General features: G+C 43.1%; 1 protein-coding gene across 1 annotated transcript in view; it reads left to right on the top strand.

Moving 5' to 3' along the window:
• LOC149202324 (urease-like) overlaps positions 1 to 21,207 on the top strand; it is a 313,306-nt gene that overhangs the window by 283,855 nt on the left and 8,244 nt on the right. The gene's annotated exons all lie outside the window — the stretch shown is intronic.

Raw genomic sequence — 21,207 nt, 5'->3', positions numbered from 1 at the left:
AGTCGGCTTAAATGGAGGGACAGTCCTCTATTTAAAGAGGCTGTCCGCTCCAAAGACAATGCATCAATTGTGCTCTGAAATCCGCAAGAGAAAGAGATTAAGAAGGTCGAAGGAAGCCAAGGTAAAAGGGGCTACTAGGGCAGCAAAGAGAAGAGGAGGAACAACGAAGAGTAAGGGACTGTTTCTAGGGTATACACGGTCACACGTGCGAGGGAATGAAGGACAGTCTGCGGCCCTAACAGCAGTAAGATCACAGTTGGATATTTCTATTTGTTTGGGGCTAAAACTAGGCCCATAAAGGCCTCCTACTCTAGTGTGGAAGAAGGACATCGAGCGAAGTAAGAAAAGCAGGAGACCGAAGTATAAAGGACTGCTTCTAGGGCTAGAAATAGTCACACATGCGAGGTACAGTAAGGGTATGCCTGAGCCATAACAACAGCTAGTGAACAGTTCATTGTTTGGATGAGAGATCAAGCCTACAAGGACTCCCAAGCCTAGCGAAGGAGCCTATCTCTCTAAGGTAAAAGGACTCTAATTAGAAGACGAAGTGCTAGAAGACAAAGTGCCAGAAGAAGTGCCGAGGTATATGGTGCAGAAAGGAGTAAAGACTTGACTTGTGCTTGGAGGATCTCTTAGTCAGGGGTCTAGGGTTTGGCATTGATCAATAGAAGCTTCAATAAGAGAAATTCACTAAAGGGTTTTCCTCTCAAGAGAAGAGAGGTTTTGGCCCTGGCAAAGAGCCAACGTCTTGTGTTCTTGTTTTAATGTTTTGTTAGCAATTTGATGAAGTACACACATATGCACTAATAATAAGAAGAAGAAGAATAAGCTAACAAGAAAAGTAAAAAGACTCCACAAATTGTTATCAAGTAATGAAGAATCACACTACACTACTTTGCCCTAGATTCTTCAACAATCCCCCCAAGGATCTGGAGTAGTAGAACCACATCCCGTACGGATCCTTTGGTGGAACTGCGGATCCGAAAATCAGATCGGATCCACGGTTCTGCTTTTTTTTGGCGATTCCTGGAAAATTGGATTTGTGGGGACCCGATTCACGGTTCCTGCTGCCCGATCCGCGGATTTGGAAAGGATCAGGTGCAAATCTATGGAGGTTCAGGCGTGTATCCACCGCGGATCGCAAGCGGAAACGAGAGAAGGTGGATGGTTCACACGGTTCCGCGGGGCTTTTTTGTTTTTTGGAAATTTAAAACTGTTATGTGAGGAAATACACTTTCCGAATACTCCCAAGGTGCCCCTTGATGCTCCCTAGATGCTTTTTGTTGATTTGGGGAAGCATCAGATGTGCTCTAGCCATGAAAATTGGTGGAGAGGCTAAAGCGCATGAGATCTCCAAGACCCAGAAATGGTTTGGGAAGAATCTAATCAGTTTGGGAGATATTAAAATAATTAATATTTTTAATGGAGTTCTTAAGTCTAAACTTGGGAAAAATAAAATATTAATGTGAATTAATATAAAACTAGGTTAGAATGGTCCAAAAGTCATGGATCAAGCCAAATCTAATCTTAGCTGTTGATTAGAGATTTAATTTCGGCCATTGATAGACCAACGAGAAAAGTATAAGAGGAGGCTTGAGGGTCAGTTGGAGAATACATCGAGTTGATCAAGAATTTGATTTTCTGGGGCAGGGCTTGTTGAGGAAATCAAAGGAGTGATCAGAGTTGCAACTGAGGGGCAGTGAATGCAGTAGCAGAGAGGCAGAGATAGTACCTGGAGCATCAACGCAGAAGCCGGGAGAGGGTTGACTCAGAGCCAGCTAGAGGCCACGCAGAAGCAGCCAGAAGCCACGCAGAGGCAGCCAGGAGCTGTGCAGAGCCTGAGGAGGGCCACTGTGGGAGATGCAGAGGCTCTAGAGGCTGACGCAGAGAACAGAGAGGTTGACGTTGGACTAGAGAGGCTGATACAGACCCTAGAGGCTGACGTTGGGAGATTTCGTGGGGCAGATTGGGGCTGATATCTGTCTCCGACTGAGAGGTACTACTGCCGAGGGCATTCTTTGTTGGGTGAGCATTTCTGGCACCCAGATTGTATTCTAAAATTGGTTTTCTCAATTGGGTTTTTCCGGGGACATTAGTCCAAAAATAATGGTGTCACTCGTGTGCTTGTTTACTTTCAGTTGGTGATCTGTATGTGTTGATACTGTGCTTGTATTTATTTTCAATATTTACATTGTAAATAACTTGTTAAGTAATTGAACAAGTAGGAAGGAATAAATCAGATAGCACAGGAAGAATTTCTAACGAGTTAAACTTAGAAATTCCAATGTGGTATCAGAGCGTGGTTGCAGATCACAGGATAACTGAAGGCGTTAGCTGAGCAGAGTAGTAGCAACAGAAACAACTGTCCCGAGTGACAGAAGCTGTTCCTAGCGGAAAAGAAGCAGGGAAGGGGTGACGTAGTGTTTGCATCATCAGTTCGAGTCGGGAAGAGGATCAGCACAGTGGCAAAGAGGAGTAGACCTGACCTACGCAGTGCCCGATCATCTTTCTCAGTGAGGAAGGATTGACGCTCGTGGCCAGGAGGTGTGGATTTTGCTGGTGCCAGGATTGCGCAGAGCCTAGAGGCTCTAACCTTCAGTTTGTTGGGGCATAGGAGGCTGTGGGTAAGTTGCGGAGTGAAGCTGGTGGGGTACTGTGGTCAGAACAGTACCTAACAGGGCAAGACCAAGGAGGAGGGAGTTGTTGCCGAGGATTTCTAGCCAAGAAATCCGAATAAGTGGTGTAGCTGCACTAACGATCGGAGTGGGGGCATCTCGACATTGGCAGAGGGGTTTCCAGAAGGGAAATCGAGGCTCAGAGGGAGTCACACCGAGAACTTCCAGGAGGGAAGTAGAGAGACCCAGAAGAGTCGAAAGAGGAGCAATGAAATGGTAGTGAACGGGGTAAGAGATCAGGATCGACTGGATGGAGCCTCAAACTTCGTAGTCTGGAAGGCCAGGATCTTGTCCGTTCTAGACAGGAATCGTCTCAAGCACTTCATCTTGAACACGATAGCAGTCCCAGTTGACTTGGATGAGAACGAAAAGTACCAGGAGGCAATGGCGAGGGCCAAGAGCATCATCCTTAACCCTTGACGGGGTCAAGGATCATGTAGTACCACATATTGCTGAAAAGGACACGACAAATGTGATGTGGGAGGCCCTGACAAAATTGTATCAGCATACTTCCGTGTAGAGGAAGATGCTACTAGAAAATCAGCTACAGTCATATCAGATGCAGAAGGGAGAATAGATAGACACCTTCCTCGGTCGATTGAAGGAGATCCGAGATCAGCTGACTTCCATAGGGGCCACGTCAGATGAGGAGATGATGGTGAGGACCGCATTGAACGCAGTCTCAGAGGATTGGGAGCTATTTGTCCAGAGCATACTGGGCAGGTCGACCCTTCCAGATTGGGAGGAACTGTGGGCGACTCTTTGTCAAGAAGAGATCATAAGGCTAACCAAGGCAGGAAACAGTGACAAGGGGGTCAGAATCAAGAAGGAGGAAGAGGAGGATGCTGCCCTAGCATCTGAGGGGAAGCAGGAGAAATGGAAGAAGGACCTCTCCAAGGTCAAATGCTTCCACTGTGGGGAACTAGGTCACTGTGCAAGCCAGTGTCTGAGGAAGAAGAGCAAGGGAGAGACTTCTGAGACCAAGGTTGCGCCAGCAAGGGCAGAGAAAGAAGTGGAGACAGATGACAACTGTGCCATGAGTACTCATGCGCCACTTGAGAGGAAGTGGGGAGAGATCGAGCTGTAGTTAGACAAACTACAGTCGATGAGGGGCAGGATCCTCGAGGTACCCAAATTCTTGGATTATACCTTACTACGGGAGCCCCAAAGAGTAGTAGGACTGGCAGATGTCGGTAGAGACAAATGCGGATGGAGCCACAGAGGATGTTACAGTGTAGGAGTCCCGGGATAGCATGAGGCAACAGTGCGAGATGCATAGAGTTGTTGCAGCAACATAGAGGTTAGTAGAGGGAGCACTTGTCAGCGATAGAGGGAGCTTCAACATCGGGAGTGTTTCTAGCTTGACAGAGATGTCAGAGTTGGGAGGATCGGTTACTTCTCAGTAACTGAGTTGCAGTGCAGTAGTTAGCAGTGGCAGTGCTATGGGCAGCACGATGCATCATGATGAGAGGGGATGCAGTGCAGATGTAATAGTGGCAGTGGCAGGGCCATGGGCAGCAGCACGGATGCAGAGGGAGCTGTCGTACAGATGCAGCAGTGGCAGTGGTAGGGCCATGGGCAGCAGCATGGATGCAGAGGGAGTTGTCGTACAGCTGCAGCAGTGGCAGTGGCAGGGCCATAGGTAGCAGTACATGATGCAGCAGTGCAGAGGATGTTGAGCGGGGAGGCCTAGCATCAGCGCAAGGATCGATGCTAGATGATCAAGGTGATACTCAGTGAGGAGTATTACTAAAGCACAGTCCTCGCTAAGGAGTGTTGATTTGGGGTACCATCAGATGCGTTCTAGCCATGAAAATTGGTGGAGAGGCTAAAGCGCATGAGATCTCCAAGACCCATAAATGGTTTGGGCAGAATCTAATCAGTTTAGGAGATATTAAAATAATTAATATTTTTAATGGAGTTCCTAAGTCTAAACTTAGGAAAAATAAAATATTAATGTGAATTAATATAAAACTAGGTTAGAATGGTCCAAAAGTCATGGATCAAGCCAAACCTAATCTTAGCCGTTGATTAGAGATGTAATCTCGGCTGTCGATGGACCAACGAGAAAAGTATAAGAGGAGGCTTGAGGGTCAATTGGAGAATACACCGAGTTGATTAAGAATTCGATTTTCTAGGGTAGGGCTTGCTGAGGAAATTGAAGGAGTGATGAGAGTTGTAGCTGAGGGGCAATGAATGCAGTAGCAGATAGGCAGAGATAGTACCAGGAGCATCAACGTAGAAGCTGGGTGAGGGTTGACGCAGAGCCAGTTAGAGGCCACGCAGAAGCAGCCATAGGCCACACAGTGTTGATTTGGGGTAGCATCGGATGTGCTCTAGCCTCGAAACTTGGTGGAAAGGCTAAGGCACATGAGATCTCCAATACCCAGAAATGGTTTGGGTAGATTCTAAACAGTTTGAGAGATATTAAAATAATTAATATTTTTAATGGAGTCCCTAAGTCTAAACTTAGGGAAAATAAAATATTAATGTGTATTAATATAAAACTGTGTTTGAATGGTCCAAAAGTCATGGATCAAGCCAGAATTAATCTTAGTTGTTGATTAGGGACTTAATCTCGGCCGTTGAATTGACAACGAGAAAAGTATAAAAGGAGGCTTGAGGGTCACTTGGAGAATACACCAAGTTGATCAAGATTTCGATTTCTGGGGCAGGGTTTGTTGAGGAAGTCGAAAGAGTGATCAGAGTTGCAGTTGAGGGGCAGTGAATACTGAAGTAGAGAGGTAGAGATAGTACCAGGAGGATCAACGCAGAAGCTGGGAGAGAGGGATGCAGAGCCAGCCAAGAGCTACGCAGTGCCTCAGAGAGCTAGCGTGGGTGACACAGAGGCTCTAAGGGCTGACGCAGTGCCTCTAGAGGCTGACGCAGGGCAAGCTAGGGTGACACTGGGCCAGAAAGGGCTGACGTAGTCCATAGAGGTTGACACTGGGGTTTTCGTGGGGTAGATTGGAGCTGGGAGCTGTCGGAGTGTTTATCTGGAGTTTCAGCTGGAATATCTGTCTCCGACTGAGAGGTACTACTGCCGAGATTATTCTCTGCTAGGTGAGCCAGTTTTGGCATCCAGATCGTATTTTGAAACTACTTAATAATTAAAACCCTCAGATAGCTACACCGGTTTTCCTGCATTGTGTTTTTCCGGGGACATTGGTCCAAAAACAACGGTGTCACTTGTGTGCTTGTTTTGATTCCTTCAGTTGATGATTTATAATGTGTCGAGCATGTACTTATATTTATTTTCAGTATTTACATGGTAAATAACTTGTTAATTAATCAGAACAAGTAGGCAGAAATAAATCAAAAAAGTACATGAAGGGTTTCTAACAGTTAGACTTAGAAATTCCAACACACAAAGGTAGCCAGGAGCTGCGCAGAGCTTGAGGAGGGCCAGTGTGGGAGACGTAGAGGCTTCAGAGATTGATGCAAAGCCCAGAGAGGCTGACGCAAACCCTAGAGGTTGACGCTGGGAGATTTCATGGGGTAGATTGGGGCTGATATCTGTCTCCGACTGAGTGGTACTATTGTCGAGGGCATTCTCTGTTGGGTGATCCATTTCTAGCACCCAGATTGTATTCTGAAACTACTTAATAATAAAACCCTCTGAATAGCTGCACCGGTTTTCCCACATTGGGTTTTTCCGAGGACATTAGTCCAAAACTAATGGTGTTACTTGTGTGCTTGTTTACTTTCAGTTGGTGATCTGTATGTGTTGATATTGTGCTTGTATTTATTTTTAGTATTTACATTGTAAATAACTTGTTAAGTAATTGAACAAGTAGGAAGGAATAAATTAGATAACACAGGAAGAATTTCTAACGAGTTAAACTTAGAAATTCCAACACTTCCTAGATGCTCCCTAATGGTAATGTTAAATTCTTAAAGTAAAAGTGACATTCTCCTTTATCTTTCATTTCCATCCTTTTACTTAAATTTTTAACATTACCATAAAATGACTCAGGATGTTTGAGAGTGGTTCCAACCTCATCAGACTTAATATGGAGAAAATAGAATTTCATATCCCATTCAAAATTCAGCAGACTCAATAGTTTTAAGGATCAATGGGATTGTGGCGTTTCATTAGATTATATCATGTATGAGGGCATGTGATTGGCATTTAATCAAGAGCACCAAGCCCTATATGTACCCTAGTGTTGGTGTTGTTGATTGTTGAACTCCTTTGTCATGGCCTTAGCAATTATGTACCCTTCACTCAAGTCAAAATCATTGATCAGACATGTTAAGCTTTCTCTACCATATTATAAGATTTGGATTAAGCAGTTTGATCAAAATTACGCAATGTTAACAAATATCCCTATAGAATTGAAGTAGAGGCAAAGGCTAGACAAGAGAAGAGGAATCTAGATTCTAGATGGTTGATGCTCGAATAATTAATCATTGATGTACAATGGATGCCATATCTATCTTGATTTATGTAAAAATATGCATGTTTTCATGTCTTCTACAACTAATTTGGTATTTTGGATGTTTTTTTTAGTATAACTGCAATATATATATATATATATATATATATATATATAGTAGACGCTTTTGAGATGCTTCACTTCCTAGATTTTTGGGAAATGACGCTTCCACGTCCTCGCTTCCAAAAACGTCCCCACTTCGTCCCTGCTTCGTGCAACGTTGGGGTGGACCCTACGAGACACTTAAGGCTTAATTAAGTTATAGCAAATAAGAAATATTAATCTAGGAGTTAATTGAATTACACAAGAATACATACACCCATCAACATATAATCCATAGCATATAATTCAGAAGCATGTAAATATAATTCACAAGTAAATGATATAATGATAAAGAACAGTGCCAAAAGTAAATACTTGCAAAAGGTAAATGCTTATGCTTGAAAAGTGAAATGCCAAAAAGGAATAAATCGCTTGGTGCTTGAAAGTAAATTTTGCAAATGAAATCACAACCCAATGTTGTAAAGATGTTGTGGAGAAGTGCTCTTTTTAAGTTTTATTAAATTAGATTTCACTTGGGTTTAGATTTATTAGTTGAGTGTGAAATGATGGATATGCAGTGATCCATATGAGTGCACAATGAAGATATGTGATTGCAAGAAAAGGAAATTAAGCTAATGTGTGTTTCTCCTTCTACCTTTATCCTTCGAATGGGTTTTAGAGGGTCGCAAGGAGATCCAACAGGAGGAAGCTTTGCTTCAATTGACAATGAGTACTCCCCTGATTTCACAAGTCAACTAGTTGCAAGGAGGTCCAATACTAGGAGAATCTAGCTCCTAGCCTAATTTCACAACTCAACCTTTACCTTCCCCCAGTCTCACAATAAGTGATAGAATTGGTTTTCCCTAATTAAACTAGGTCACCAACAAGCTCTTTTTGGTCACGTGCAAGGATCCACCTAGGACTACAATGGCGGAGAGCATGATAGAGCTTGATGGGGTTCGTTACTTTGCAAAATTAAAATCTAATCTAAAGCATAAAATAAAATATATGAAAATGAAAATGAAATCCACTTATATAATTTGCGGTGTGAAGTTAATTTTAAGACCAAATAAAGCAAATCATGAAAGAATAGACAACCACAAGAGGCCCTTGTTGGGTAGGGGGAATGCCTAGGAGACTCTCCTAGCTCCCAAGAAATTACAATGCTTTGTTAGGTGATGGTATTCTTTATGAATAAAGGGAAGAAAAGATGCTTCCAAAGTTACAATGATTGTGAAGTTGCTTGATTTACAAAGGGTACAATATGAGTTTCCTTCTGGGTGCTTGAATTTCTTCAACTTTGTAATATCCCTTATCAGAGATATCCCGCAAACACAAGCAAACTCTAACCAGAGAAATAACAGTAGTGCAACATACAATAATGTATACATGGAATATAAGCAAAGACTCGAGAAATGCAGAGAGAAATGCTAAGCCATTTTATTATACTGAGTAATGGAAAGAGTACAAGAGGTGATCAGAAAGATAGCACCTCGACTTGCACAAGGCAAGTGAAGAAATACACTCAGAATGGTAAGGAAATGGCCTCTCTCTGAACTGCGTCCAAACTGCCGGAGAATTGCTGTGCTGCTGCTACTACTAGAATCAAATGAGGATTTGGGGCTATTCCCCTCCTCAGAAAATGCTGAAACTCTGGAATCAGTCTCTGCTCAATAAACCCAGAAAAGCCCAGAAAGCTTTTCTAAAATAGCTGACCCTCGAAAATCACCCCCTTGGGGATCTACGCAATCCCTCAAGGCTCTGCGCTGCCCCTGAAGAGAATCCTCCAAAACTCTACCCGAAACTCTGCCAAAATCCTCCAATATGAAAGGGCTGATCTCTTGCTCAATCTTCAAGCTCAAATCCTCCACACAAACCCAGTCCGGAGCTCCTACCAAAAGAGACTGCGTCTTCTCCTCTCAAGACTGCGCAGTCATCAAAATGCTCAGTTCCTCCTCAACTCCAGAAATCGCTCCTCCTGCAAAATATTGCTGAAACTACCTTGCCCGAGCAGGCACTCGAAGTCCCCCGGGGCTAAGGGTGAGATCTCCAAACGGAGACACTTGATGCACTAAACAGTGCTGCAGACAGGCTAAACAGCCAGCGTGCTCTAAGTCGAAGTGACTAGCTCAAATGCAACATAATCGAATGATCAAAATGAGGAGGCTCCTCTCTCCTTTATAGCGTTGGCCTCTCTCAAAACCCTAAGGCCCACCTCCTCCAACGTAGCCTCTCTCTTGCCACATGTTCCTTCTCCATTTGCGCAGTCCCTCCAAGTGTCTACGTGGGCCCCTTCTCTACGTGGTCCTTGGGCCCCCTTGGCTCCCCTTTTAAGTTACAATGTTGTGCTACTAGTGAGTGACTTTATTCATAAAGTGAGTTATGCCCCCTTTCCTCACCTTTTTCTTTATAAATAACTATAGAAAGCAAAATTGAGCAAAATCGAATATTCCAATTAGCCATGGCTAATTAGGAATATTACAGTCTCCCCCGGTGAAATGTTGCTTGTCCTCAAGCAACTGAAGTGATGGATGCTGCAAAATTTTCTCACTCTCCCAAGTGGCATCCTCATCCAGTAAATTCTTCCACCTCACCAAGAATTCCCAGACCGTCCTGCTCCGTAGCTGCCTCTCCCTGGTATCAATAATAGCCTCTGGCTGCAACACCAAATGCCCCTCATCATCCGTGGGTGGTAGCTCATCTGTCACTGTCACTTGCTGCCCCAATGCCTTCTTCAGGCATGATACATGAAAAACGTTATGAATCTTGCTACCTTGGGGTAGCTCCAATTCATACGCAACCTGTCCAATCCTGCATATCACCCTGTATGGCCCATAAAAGCGGGGCTTGAGCTTATCAACTCCCTTCTGCTTTAGTTACGATTGTCAGTATGGTTGTAATCGTAGGTAGACCAAGTCCCCTACCTCAAACTGTCTCTCCACCCGACCCCTGTCAGCGTACAGCTTCTGCTAGTTTTGCGCGGTAGCCATATTATCCTTGAGAGCTCGGAGGATATCCTGACTCTCTTGGATCCAAATCTTGGCTCTCGGAGCCTTGCTAGCACCAAACATCACGTCAGCAAAAGATAAAGGATGATATCCATAAAAAGCATAGAATGGTGACATACCAATGGACACGTGATGTGTAGTGTTGTAGCAGTACGATGCAGCCACTTCAGCCATGCTCGCTGCTGCCCACTGACATAGTTACGCAAGTAGCCCTCCAGCCACTTGTTAACTATCTCCATCTGCTCGTCTGTCTGTGGGTGATAACTGGTACTCGGTGTCAACTCCGTCCCCACCAACCAGAAAAATTCCTGCCAAAACCCGCCCATGAAACGGTTGTCCCTGTCACTGATGATGGTCTTAGGAAGACCATGTAGCCTGAAGACCTCTTTGAAGAACAGCTCGGTCACCTGCGCTGCTGTGTAGTGTGCGGATATGGTGAAAAAATGTGCGTGTTTTGTCAGTCGATCAACGACGACAAAGATACAATCCTTGCCTTGCACCATGGGCAACCTTGTGATGAAGTCCATTGAAATACTCTCCCATTTCCCCTCCGGAATGGGAAGAGGCTGCAATAATCCTGCGGGATGGCTCATCTCCCTCTTGTTCCTTTGGCAAATATCGCACTCCCAGATATGCTGGAGTACGTCCTCCTTGAGGCCCTTCCATGAAAACCTCTCTCTAGTGGCCCTGTAGGTTTTGGTAAACCCCTGATGGCCGGGCAATGGTGAATCATGTGATGCCTGAAGTATCTTCTTCTTGAGCTGAGATCCCTCAGTCAAGAAGATCCGGCCCCTATAGTAGATGATCTCATCGATTACCCTGTACCTGTCATCCGCCACCTGCCCATCCAGAAACTCACATGCAATTCTGTCCTTGGAGTACTCTACTAAGAGTCGAGCCCTCCAGTCTGTGTACAAGCTCATAAGAGACAACGTGGCTGGTCTACGTGAAAGGGCATCTGCTACCACGTTGTTCTTCCCCTTGACATACTCAATGTCAAGGTCATACGCTTGGATCTTACTGATCCACTTTTGCTGCCGCTCCTGTAGCTGTTTCTGCTCCAAAAAGAACCTGAGGTTGTTGTGATCAGTCCTCACCCTGAACCTGTTACCCACTAAATACTGCCGAAATTTGGCCAATGCATGCATAATGGCCAACATCTCCTTATCGTATATAGAATACAACCTCTCATGCGGAAGGAGCTTCTGGCTATCAAAGGCTATAGGGTGACCTCCCTGCATCAACACTGTGCCGATCCCCTCTCCCGACGCATCACACTCCAAAACAAATGGCTGCGAAAAATCCAGCAATACAAGCACTGGGCAGCTGCTCATAACCTCCTTGAGCCTGTCAAAGGCTCGCTGCGCTGTGTCCGACCAACTGAATGCCCCCTTCCTTGTTAGATCTGTCAGGGGTGCAGCAAGTTGTGAGAAACTCTTGACGAACTTCTGGTAGTAAGTACAAATGCCAATGAATCCCCGAAGTTCTATCATGTTCCTCGGCTTCGGCCAATCTCTGATGGCCCTGATCTTCTCCTCGTGGACTCTCACTCCATCCACCCCTATGATGTGTCCCAAGTACAACATCTCCGTCAACCCAAACTCACACTTGGAGAGCTTGGCATAGAATTGTTGCTCCTCCAAGATGCACAACACTGAACACCCAGTATCATGTTGGTGTCCGGAATATCGTCCACGAAAAAGTGGTCAGTTATTGTGTAGGTGCCCATCGTCACTGATAACTCTAGAACATAACGAGCACACACCATTGTCTGATCTCCTGGGACCAAAACTGAAAAGCCATCGAAGCTCTCTGTTTGTATACCTCTCCGCTCAACCATCTGTGCATCGATGAAGTTGTGGGTTGCCCCACTGTCAACCAAAACTGATACTCGCTGGCCACGTACTGTCCCCCGTACGCGCAACGTCAAATACTTGGGAACTCCTCGCAATGCTGCAAGGGCCCCTTGGTAGGTGCAAAAGCTGCACCACCTGCTGGTGGTGGTGGAGGTGGCAAAGGATCCTACACAGCATGACTATCCCCTACCTCCACATCATCCTACTCATCCTCTTCCCCGTTGCTCTCGGAGAAGACCTCAATAAAATGTGCTTTGCCAGCAGCACATCTATGTCCCGATGCCCACGGCTCCTGACAAGTAAAGCACAACCGCTTCTTCTTCAGCTCCCTCCTGCCATCATCATCAATCTGTGCTCGTTGTGGATTCCCCTTTGGAGGCGGAATCCTCACATCCTTCCCCTTAGGCTGGAAAGCCTGTCTTTGGGGGTAAGGTGTCTGGGTCCTGGGTAAGGCATCCTGTAAGTCCCGGGTCTTGCTAATAGCATCCTGGAGTGTGGCTGGTCTAGTAGATCTGACTAGACCCCGAAGTGGCTCTGCTAACCCCTCAACAAACATGTAGATCCTCTGTGCCGCAGATAGATTTGGCACCATCATTGAAACCCTCAAGAAGTCTGCAATGTAGGTCTCTAGGTTCCCGGTCTGTTTGAGCCTCGTCAGCTCAACAAAGTGCTGTTCTAGATCCCTCCAGTCAAACCTCTCTATCAGTCTCCTGGTGAACTCGGCATATGTCGTCACTGTGGAGTGTCCGAGTGTAACCAACCCATGGAACCACCAGTCCTGGGCCTCACCATCCAAATGTAATGTCGCCACCTTGATGGCCTCTGTCTCCGACATCTGGTTAAGCTGGAAATAGATGTCCAGCTTCTCCACCCAAGACTTTGCCGAACTGTTTGATGAGCCATCAAACGTAGGCAAGTGGAATCTACTAGCTGTGCAGTGGGTGTCTCCATCATGATAATGCCGGTATCCTCTGTGATGGTCGCGGGGTCTACTATCCCGCTGGAGCTGAACAAAGTCTCTGAATGAGAGAGCATCCCTGAACTCTTGCCCATAGGCCTGGTACTTTGCAAAATAATCACCCATATGACCGGGCTTTGCCTCCTGTTGGGCTCCAGCTCCCGTGTTTGCTCCTAGGAAAGTGGGCATGGTAGAGCGTGTAGAGGCATGTGAGGCCATTTGCTGAGTAGAATCACGCTGAGTGGCACCCTACTCTGGCAAATGGTGGGATGTACCTGATGCCTCACCAACCTGGAAAACTCGTGGGTTCTCACACTGTCTAGCCCCCACCGCTGTGAATCTCTGCCCCATCACCTCGATCTGCCTCGACAGATCCTGCACTGATTTGAGGAGCATGTCCGCAAATCTCTTCCCGTCCTCATCTGCCATCGGATCCTCCTGTTCTGCATCCACCACAGGCTCCTCCTGTTCTGTGTCCACCACATGCTCCTCCTATTCTGTGTCCACCACCCGAACACAGTCTCCCTCTCTGTAGGTGTTCTCCAACCTACGCTCAATATCTCTGTATTTCCTACCTCTGTAACAGATGTAGGGCTTCTCCCTTGGTGTCATAGACTGCTAGCTCCACAGGTTGAGCCAGATCTATGCTCTGATACCACTGTAATATCCCTTATCAGAGATATCCCTCAAACACAAGCAAACTCTAACGAGAGAAATAACAGTAGTGCAACATACAATAATTTATACATGGAATATAAGCAGATACTCGAGAAATGCAGAGAGAAATGCTAAGCCATTTTATTATATTGAGTAATGGAAATAGTACAAGAGGTGATCAGAAAGATAGCACCTCGACTTGCACAAGGCAAGTAAAGAAATACATTCAGAATGGTAAGGAAATGGCCTCTCTCTGAACTGCGTCCAAACATCTGTGCTGCTGCTACTGCTGGAATCAAATGAGGATTTGGGGCTATTCCCCTCCTCAGAAAATGCTGAAACTCTGGAATCAGCCTCTACTCAATAAACCCAGAAAAGCCCAGAAAGCTTTTCTAAAATAGCTGACCCCCGAAAATCACCCCCTTGGGGATCTACGCAATCCCTCAAGGCTCTGCGCTGCTCCTGAAGAGAATCCTCCAAAACTCTACCCGAAACTCTGCCAAAATCCTCCAATATGCAAGGGCTGATCCCTTGCTCAATCTCCAAGCTCAAATCCTCCACACAAACCCAGTCCGGAGCTCCTACCAAAAGAGACTGCGTCCTCCCCTCTCAAGACTGCGCAGTCATCAAAATGCTCAGTTCCTCCTCAACTCCAAAAATCGCTCCTCCTGCAAAATATTGCTGAAACTACCTTGCCCGAGCAGGCACTCGAAGTCCCCTGGGGCTAAGGGTGAGATCTCCGAACGGAGACACTCGATGCACTAAACAGTGCTGCAGACAGGCTAAACAGCCAGTGTGCTCTAAGTTGAAGTGACTAGCTCAAATGCAACATAATCGAATGATCAAAATGAGGAGGCTCCTCTCTCTTTTTTAGCGTTGGCCTCTCTCCAATCCCTAAAGCCCACCTCCTCCAACGTAGCCTCTCTCTTGCCACGTGTTCCTTCTCCATCTGCGCAGTCCCTCCAAGTGTCTATGTGGGCCCCTTCTCTACGTGGTCCTTGGGCCCCCTTGGCTCCCCTTTTAAGTTACAACGTTGTGCTACTAGGGAGTGACTTTATTCATAAAGTGAGTTATGTCCCCCTTTCCTCACCTTTTTATTTATAAATAACTATAGAAGGCAAAATTGAGCAAAATCGAATATTCCAATTAGCCATGGCTAATTAGGAATATTACAAACTTCCCCTTGTAAAACTGCTGACCTGTTAAAAACCAACAAGCAAAGTTATGCAAAAAATGCCCAAAATGCTTTTGGAACACTCAAAATTGTTAGTATATGAAATCCAAAAATACCAAGTGAAATGCTAGACTTAAAGTATAGAATTCTACACTATTCAACTAAGGGAAAGTCAAGATACTTGGCTTTTTCTTAGCTGATTTGACTGCTGTTAGGACAGCAGTCACTTTAGCCTTCACAATGTTAGATTGATCAATAGAGCTTTTAGAAATTAAACCAAAAAAAATTGAGGAAATTTTGAGGACTTTGTATGAGGAAAGAAGAGAGAGTTTTGGGGCCTTCAAGGCACTTGGAGACACTTGATGCCAAGTGGGAAAAATGCTTAGCTTGTGTCTGAATATGGATGCTCCGACCAAGGAGGTCCCCAATCTTCAAAGCTAGAGGAACTTGTAACACTTAAAATCTTGCCAAGAGGTTAGTAATCATAGGTGTAGCTTATATAATGAAAATTAGTAAACATGCTATTCAACTGAGAAACACATGTAAATTTCAATTCCATAATGCAAACTAACAAGAAGACAAATAAACAATTGTTTGTCTTCTCTTTTGGACAACAATGCCCCTATTAAGGCCTAGAATGCAAACACAAAAGTAGTGCAATTAAAATGATACAAGGTTACCACAAGAAAATCCCCAAGCAAACCACACAAGTCACAACACCATAAGGCTCCAAAGCCTTCTTTTATTAACCAAAGATAGAACAATTTGTTAGTTTTTGGCAACAACGGGCAAGTGTTATAGTCTCTATGGTGTCTATGAGGCTAGGGAACATATTTTCTCCAATACACAGAAAAGGTTTCACGAGAATACACCTCAATTAGATTAACTAGCCAATTATTAGAATTTCCCAAAGTCTAACTTGGAAAACTTGTTAATTAAATCGAATTAATTCAGGAAAACCAACTTTGCTCTAGAGACTTATAGAAAAGTCACTTGATGGGGTCAAGATGATCTTAGCCATCGATTGTGATTAGATCACAACTGTTGGTTGCTCAACGAGAGATTATTAGAGCGAGTCGATGGGGTTTGGAGAGACACACCTGAGCAATTCGACTTACCCTTTTGCAACGAATTGGCAAGGGCGTAGTTGAAGCAGAGGGAGACACTAGCAATGGGGTTTCAATAGAGGATTTGGGAGGAGATTTCCATAGCAATTTCCAGTTTCCAAAGACAGGAAGAAGGTTGGTTTATCCGTAGAAAAGGAGGCTGAAATTAGTTGTGTGAATTGCTAGTTTATCAATGCGAGTGATGGAGGAGCTCGATTTAGTAACTAGTTGTCAGGGACATTGCCAGAGACAGAGCGAGTGGGTTAGACGAGTCACTAGAGGTCGATTTGCTAGCAGATTAATATTCCCATAGGCAGTGATAATTTCTGGAGCAGCAAATGCGCATTTCTGGTCAGTATTTGTCGAATTAATTTTCTAAAGACAAATAATCTCAAGTAGATAGAAGATAAATTTCCAGTTACTACAATTATGGAAATTTCACATGGTATCACAGCTGATCTCGACACAAAGGGTTTCCAGTGGTAAATCAGTGAAGGGCACAGGAAGAGAAACACACAAGTGTTTTACCTAGTTCGATTTTCTTCAGTTTGATTTCTCTTGTTTATTGAGTTCGCAGATTTCCAGAGATGATCGCAGCAGGATTAGGATATCAAGGCAGGTTGGATGGAGCTTCCAACTTTGGTGTTTGGAAGGCTAGGATGTCGTTCTTATTGGATGAGTATAGTCTAAAGGAGTTTGCGGAGAACATTGTTCTACCGACAGATCCACAACAGTTGGCTGCCTATAAGAAGGAAACCACCAAAGCAAAGAGGATGATTCTTGATGGAGTTGTTGACCACTGGAGTGGCATCTGCTGATTAAATGAAAGACACTATGCCCAAGGATGATCCAGAGGACACTTGTACCATCAGATATCATCATTCAACGGAGTTTTTTAACTCTACTTCTATCTTCTCATCATCTTTCTTGTACCCAGATTTCACACCCTGCGGGGAATTGTAATAAGTGATACTAGTAATGATAAGTTTTTGAGCTTGTAACAGGCCTAGGATGTTGGGACTCGATCAACAAATGAGTACAACTTTGAATGTTTTTTTATCTGGTTAATTATCCCTTATTTTTCAGAGGCGGATAATTTTTTGGGTTTTTTCACTCACTTTTTACCCCAAAACCAAGGTGATGGTTTGAAGTTTGAGCCCCTAACACATCTTAGTGTCTAGAGTCAATGTATATTACCATAATAGATCACACAAAAAAAATCGTTGAATTTGGCCAGGTCAAAGTAGGATTTTTTAATAATTAAAAATTTCCCGCAAAATGAGATTTTATAATTATTTTCTATGTAATGATGTAAATAAGTGGCCTTAGGAAATGTTTGGGGCGTGTGATTACTCGAAATTCATCCCTAGAGACCCAACATTATTCTAGGACCCACTTTGGGGGTCAAAAAATGACCTATAGTCCCTCAAAAGTTGACTTTTCTAATGACAGTGGCAAAAATGAGGAAAAATTCAAAAAATTCAAATAATTGGAATTTTTAAAAAAATTTCCAAAGTCAAAGAAAGTCAAACAAGTGACATGACAATTCTAGTGAAGGTCAAAGGTGATGTGGCAATCATGTGGGGCCCACCAAACAATACTCAAGTGAATTACAAAGTCAAAGCAAGTCAAAAGGTAGTGAAAATGGTCCAAAGTTAAAGTTATGAAATATTACGTATGGCCATTGTTTAAGTTGAAATAAAATGCAAGGCATATTATAAAGTTTAAGCTTTAATAAAGTGAGTGGAGAATGGACCCACCTCACCTCTCCATGGTATACACATAAGTCACCAAAAGGAAAACAAATATGCACATGCAAGTGAAAAGAGCTCCACGCACATGCTAAAGGGAAACTCCACGCAACAGAAATAAATGGTCAACATTGATAGCAAGGAAATTAACGCAGGTATCAAAGATTTAATTAAGAATTTTGTTGAGACTTTTGTGGAGATTGGTTTCCACCAACACTCCACTTTACTTCACACCTGTACGCAGCTCTTCACCATAGCCTACACGCACAAATAAGTGGCCGCCTTCACACAGAGGTACACAACAGTTTGTTGGAGCAACGTTGGCACTTGTGATAGGTGTCACATACATGAGTTTCATTGTGGAGAATTCGATGGGAGTTTGCTCCCCTATCACCTGTGATCATCTACACTTGCCAGCAATCAAAGGAATGTGCACCAACAGTTAGAAGTACGTTGATCCTCACAAGGAATACACACAACAAATTTGAAGATATTCGATGGATAGTCAAGGAGTCAAGGTTGCCACCTACAGCCAGTCATCTTGCCACTTGTGATTTGATTTTCTACATTGGGATCTTCACCATTGCTACACTTTTCATTTCATTTTTCATTGGGATTGGCTCCCATAGTTCTATTTAAATGAGCCTTTGGCTCTCATATTGTATCTTTAGAATGAGCTATTGGGCTTACAGAGACTCTACTGGATTTTATATTCATTTTCATATAATAAAAGGACTTTGGGGTACTATTGTGTTGGTGTTCTCCTTCCATTGCTTGAGGTGATGTTATTTCAATTGTTGTGCTTTACATTCTACATGTATGTTGGATTATGCTAGTTATCATTTTGCCACTTGTTTGGATTAACATATGCAAGCTATCTTGTATGGTTTTTGGGTTAGAGAAATACTCTAGGAAGAGGAGCACTAGAAGATTTTTGGTGAAATATCTAGTCTTCTCCTCCATTGTCTTATCTAATCCCTTTATGATTGCTGACATCTTTTTCCAAGTGTGTAGAGATCTTTAGATTTGGTTGAAGGATTTACTTGGGCGTGGGGTAACTCTCCAATAGACGAACTAACTCCCAAGATCAAGAATAGAAGGACCCAATTGGTTTGCCTCAAGGATCTCATCAAACGATTTTGAAAGAGGGAGTTTCCTTTCCTCTAGCCTACTAAGATCACATAAATTTAAATCCAATATTTTTCTTGATCAATATCTTATGCTTTCAAGGATTTTACTTGCTAGCTAGAGTATGGTTTTAACCTATGAAACCGGATTCGTCCTATAGGCCCCACGAGTCCCAAATCCATCGTGTTCGACACGATTCTGTCGAGATTCGTGTCCAAAAACCATGACACGTCGTGTCCTATTTTGACACGTCGAATCCGACTGCGTGTCACGATTTTGGCAGTGTGTCCTATTTTCCAGGACTCGTTAGGCGGCAAAAGTGACCTGCGCGGGTATGAAAAGGCCACATTTGGTCATTACAACCACGCATATTTTCATTTGGCAAGCGTTTTGGCAGCTTAATGATCAAGTCTAGGCCCTAGTATTGATATGCTATTCATGGTAATGTTTAAAGTAAAAGTGACATTCTCCTTAATCTTCATTTTCATCCTTTTACTTAAATTTTTAACATTACCATGAAATGACTCAGGATGTTTGAGAGTGGTTCCGGCCTCATTGGATTTCATATGGAGAAAGTAGAATTTTAGATTTCATTCAAAATCCAGCAGACTTATCAGATTTTCAGGATTTTAGGATTGGGCGATTGCAATGTTTCCATTGAATTTTGTCATGTTTTAGGGTATGGAACTCGTATTTAATCAAGAGCACCAATCCCTCTATGTACCTTGATGTTAGTGACATTGGTTGTCGAACTCCTGTATCATGACCCTCCTAAAAATGTACGCATCACTCAAACAAAATCTTGACTTGACATGTTATGCTTGTTCTATCTTATGTTAATGCTTAAAGGGTGATATTAATGACAAAGATCCCTATACAGATACAGAGGTAATGACAAAGATACCTCTGGATATTAATGCTTAGAGGGTGATATTAATGACAAAGATCCTGATTTTCGAACAAGACTAAAAAATTAGACATTTCTCGTGGTGGCAAGAGGGCCAAGCATAAGAAATAGATAATAGATTGACATGTATTTGAATTTTGTATGTACTATGCATGCTAATAGCTATAGATGAAGATCTATATTTGAAATCAATAAATTTGTATCATTAATTAAAATTTGTGTAAGAAATATCTAATTTTTAATATATATATATATAACGAATCCTACGTGTCCTGTTCCGGGGGGTCAACGTGTCCGAATCCAACACCACGAATCCCGAATCCTACGAATTCCAAATCCCCGTGTCAGGGGACTTAGGTTTTAACTAGACAAGGATGGATTTCTACTTGCATGTCTTGATCTTGTTCTTGTACACTAATTGTAGATTATCATTTTGACTCTTTCATGTCATCTTTCCACTCATTTTGGATCTGTTTTGCAGCCCCTTTTGAGCAGATTTATTAATTCAATCCGTGTGGCAGCTTGAGGGAGTTTTCATTTGAGACATTTAACAAGTTATTTGTAGGACCTTTGGAGCATTTTGAGATGAAAATTCAAGGAGGTTGTGAGTATTTAAGGCATCATTTCTTGAAAGGTTGAGTTCTACTTTGAGGGCAGCGTCCTTCTCTCACTAGGCTGTGGGCTAGAGGAGGCTTAGCCTCTCTCCTTAGCGCTGAATACAACTCTCTTTGTGGCTGATTTGATTGCTGCAAATTTGTTTCTTGTATTTTCGGATTTTGTCAAAGACTCTCCTGTAGTTGTTACTTGAAGAGATCTAGCCCTTGGAAGTGGCCTGGTGTAAAAGACTCCTTTGGTTTCCTTGGGAAATCTTCTCAAAAGGCTTTTCTTTTCTCTCTTTGTAACCAATCTCTAATAAAAAGATTATTTTTTTTTGTGAGGAACCTTGGGATTTTTCCCATGGTATCCTTTCTCCCCATTTAGAGAGAGGATCATTGCTTGTGGGTGGACTAATCTCTTAGTTTAGTTACTCCAATTTTCTTTGTTAATTTCATTGCTAAGCTCATTCGTGCATGATTAGTTTCTTAACATAACACTCACATCCATTCTCATTTTAGGATACATTTGAGATTGGTTTATGTTTTCCATTTCCATTTCTTGAATACTTGTATTGGGCAATCTACTACAACACATGCAATTTTTCTTTTGATGCAAGAAAGTATTTTATATTTACAGGGCAAGCTTAAACTAGTTTAATTCATCTATCTACTTTGGTTTCATAGGTCTCTTGAGCACATTGCTTTATCATTGTCATTATATTATGTGGCATTGTCATTATTGTTGGGTCTTTCTTGTGTCACTCCATTGAAGCAATTTGGCATTGATTTCATTTACTTGCAAAGCAACATATTTGGAACTTGTGGAGCTATATTGAGCTAATTGTTTCACTTTCCCTTTCCATTGAAAGATATTGGTATTGTTTATTTGAACATTGTGTTTTATTTTGAG

The sequence above is a fragment of the Pinus tabuliformis genome, chromosome 2_1, assembly GCF_031772625.1.
Source record: "Pinus tabuliformis cultivar Carrire ecotype Pingquan chromosome 2_1, CPIR1, whole genome shotgun sequence".
Lineage (NCBI taxonomy): Eukaryota > Viridiplantae > Streptophyta > Pinopsida > Pinales > Pinaceae > Pinus > Pinus tabuliformis.
The sequence above is the reverse complement of the archived record's forward strand: the minus strand, read 5'-3'. Positions and strand labels throughout refer to the sequence as shown.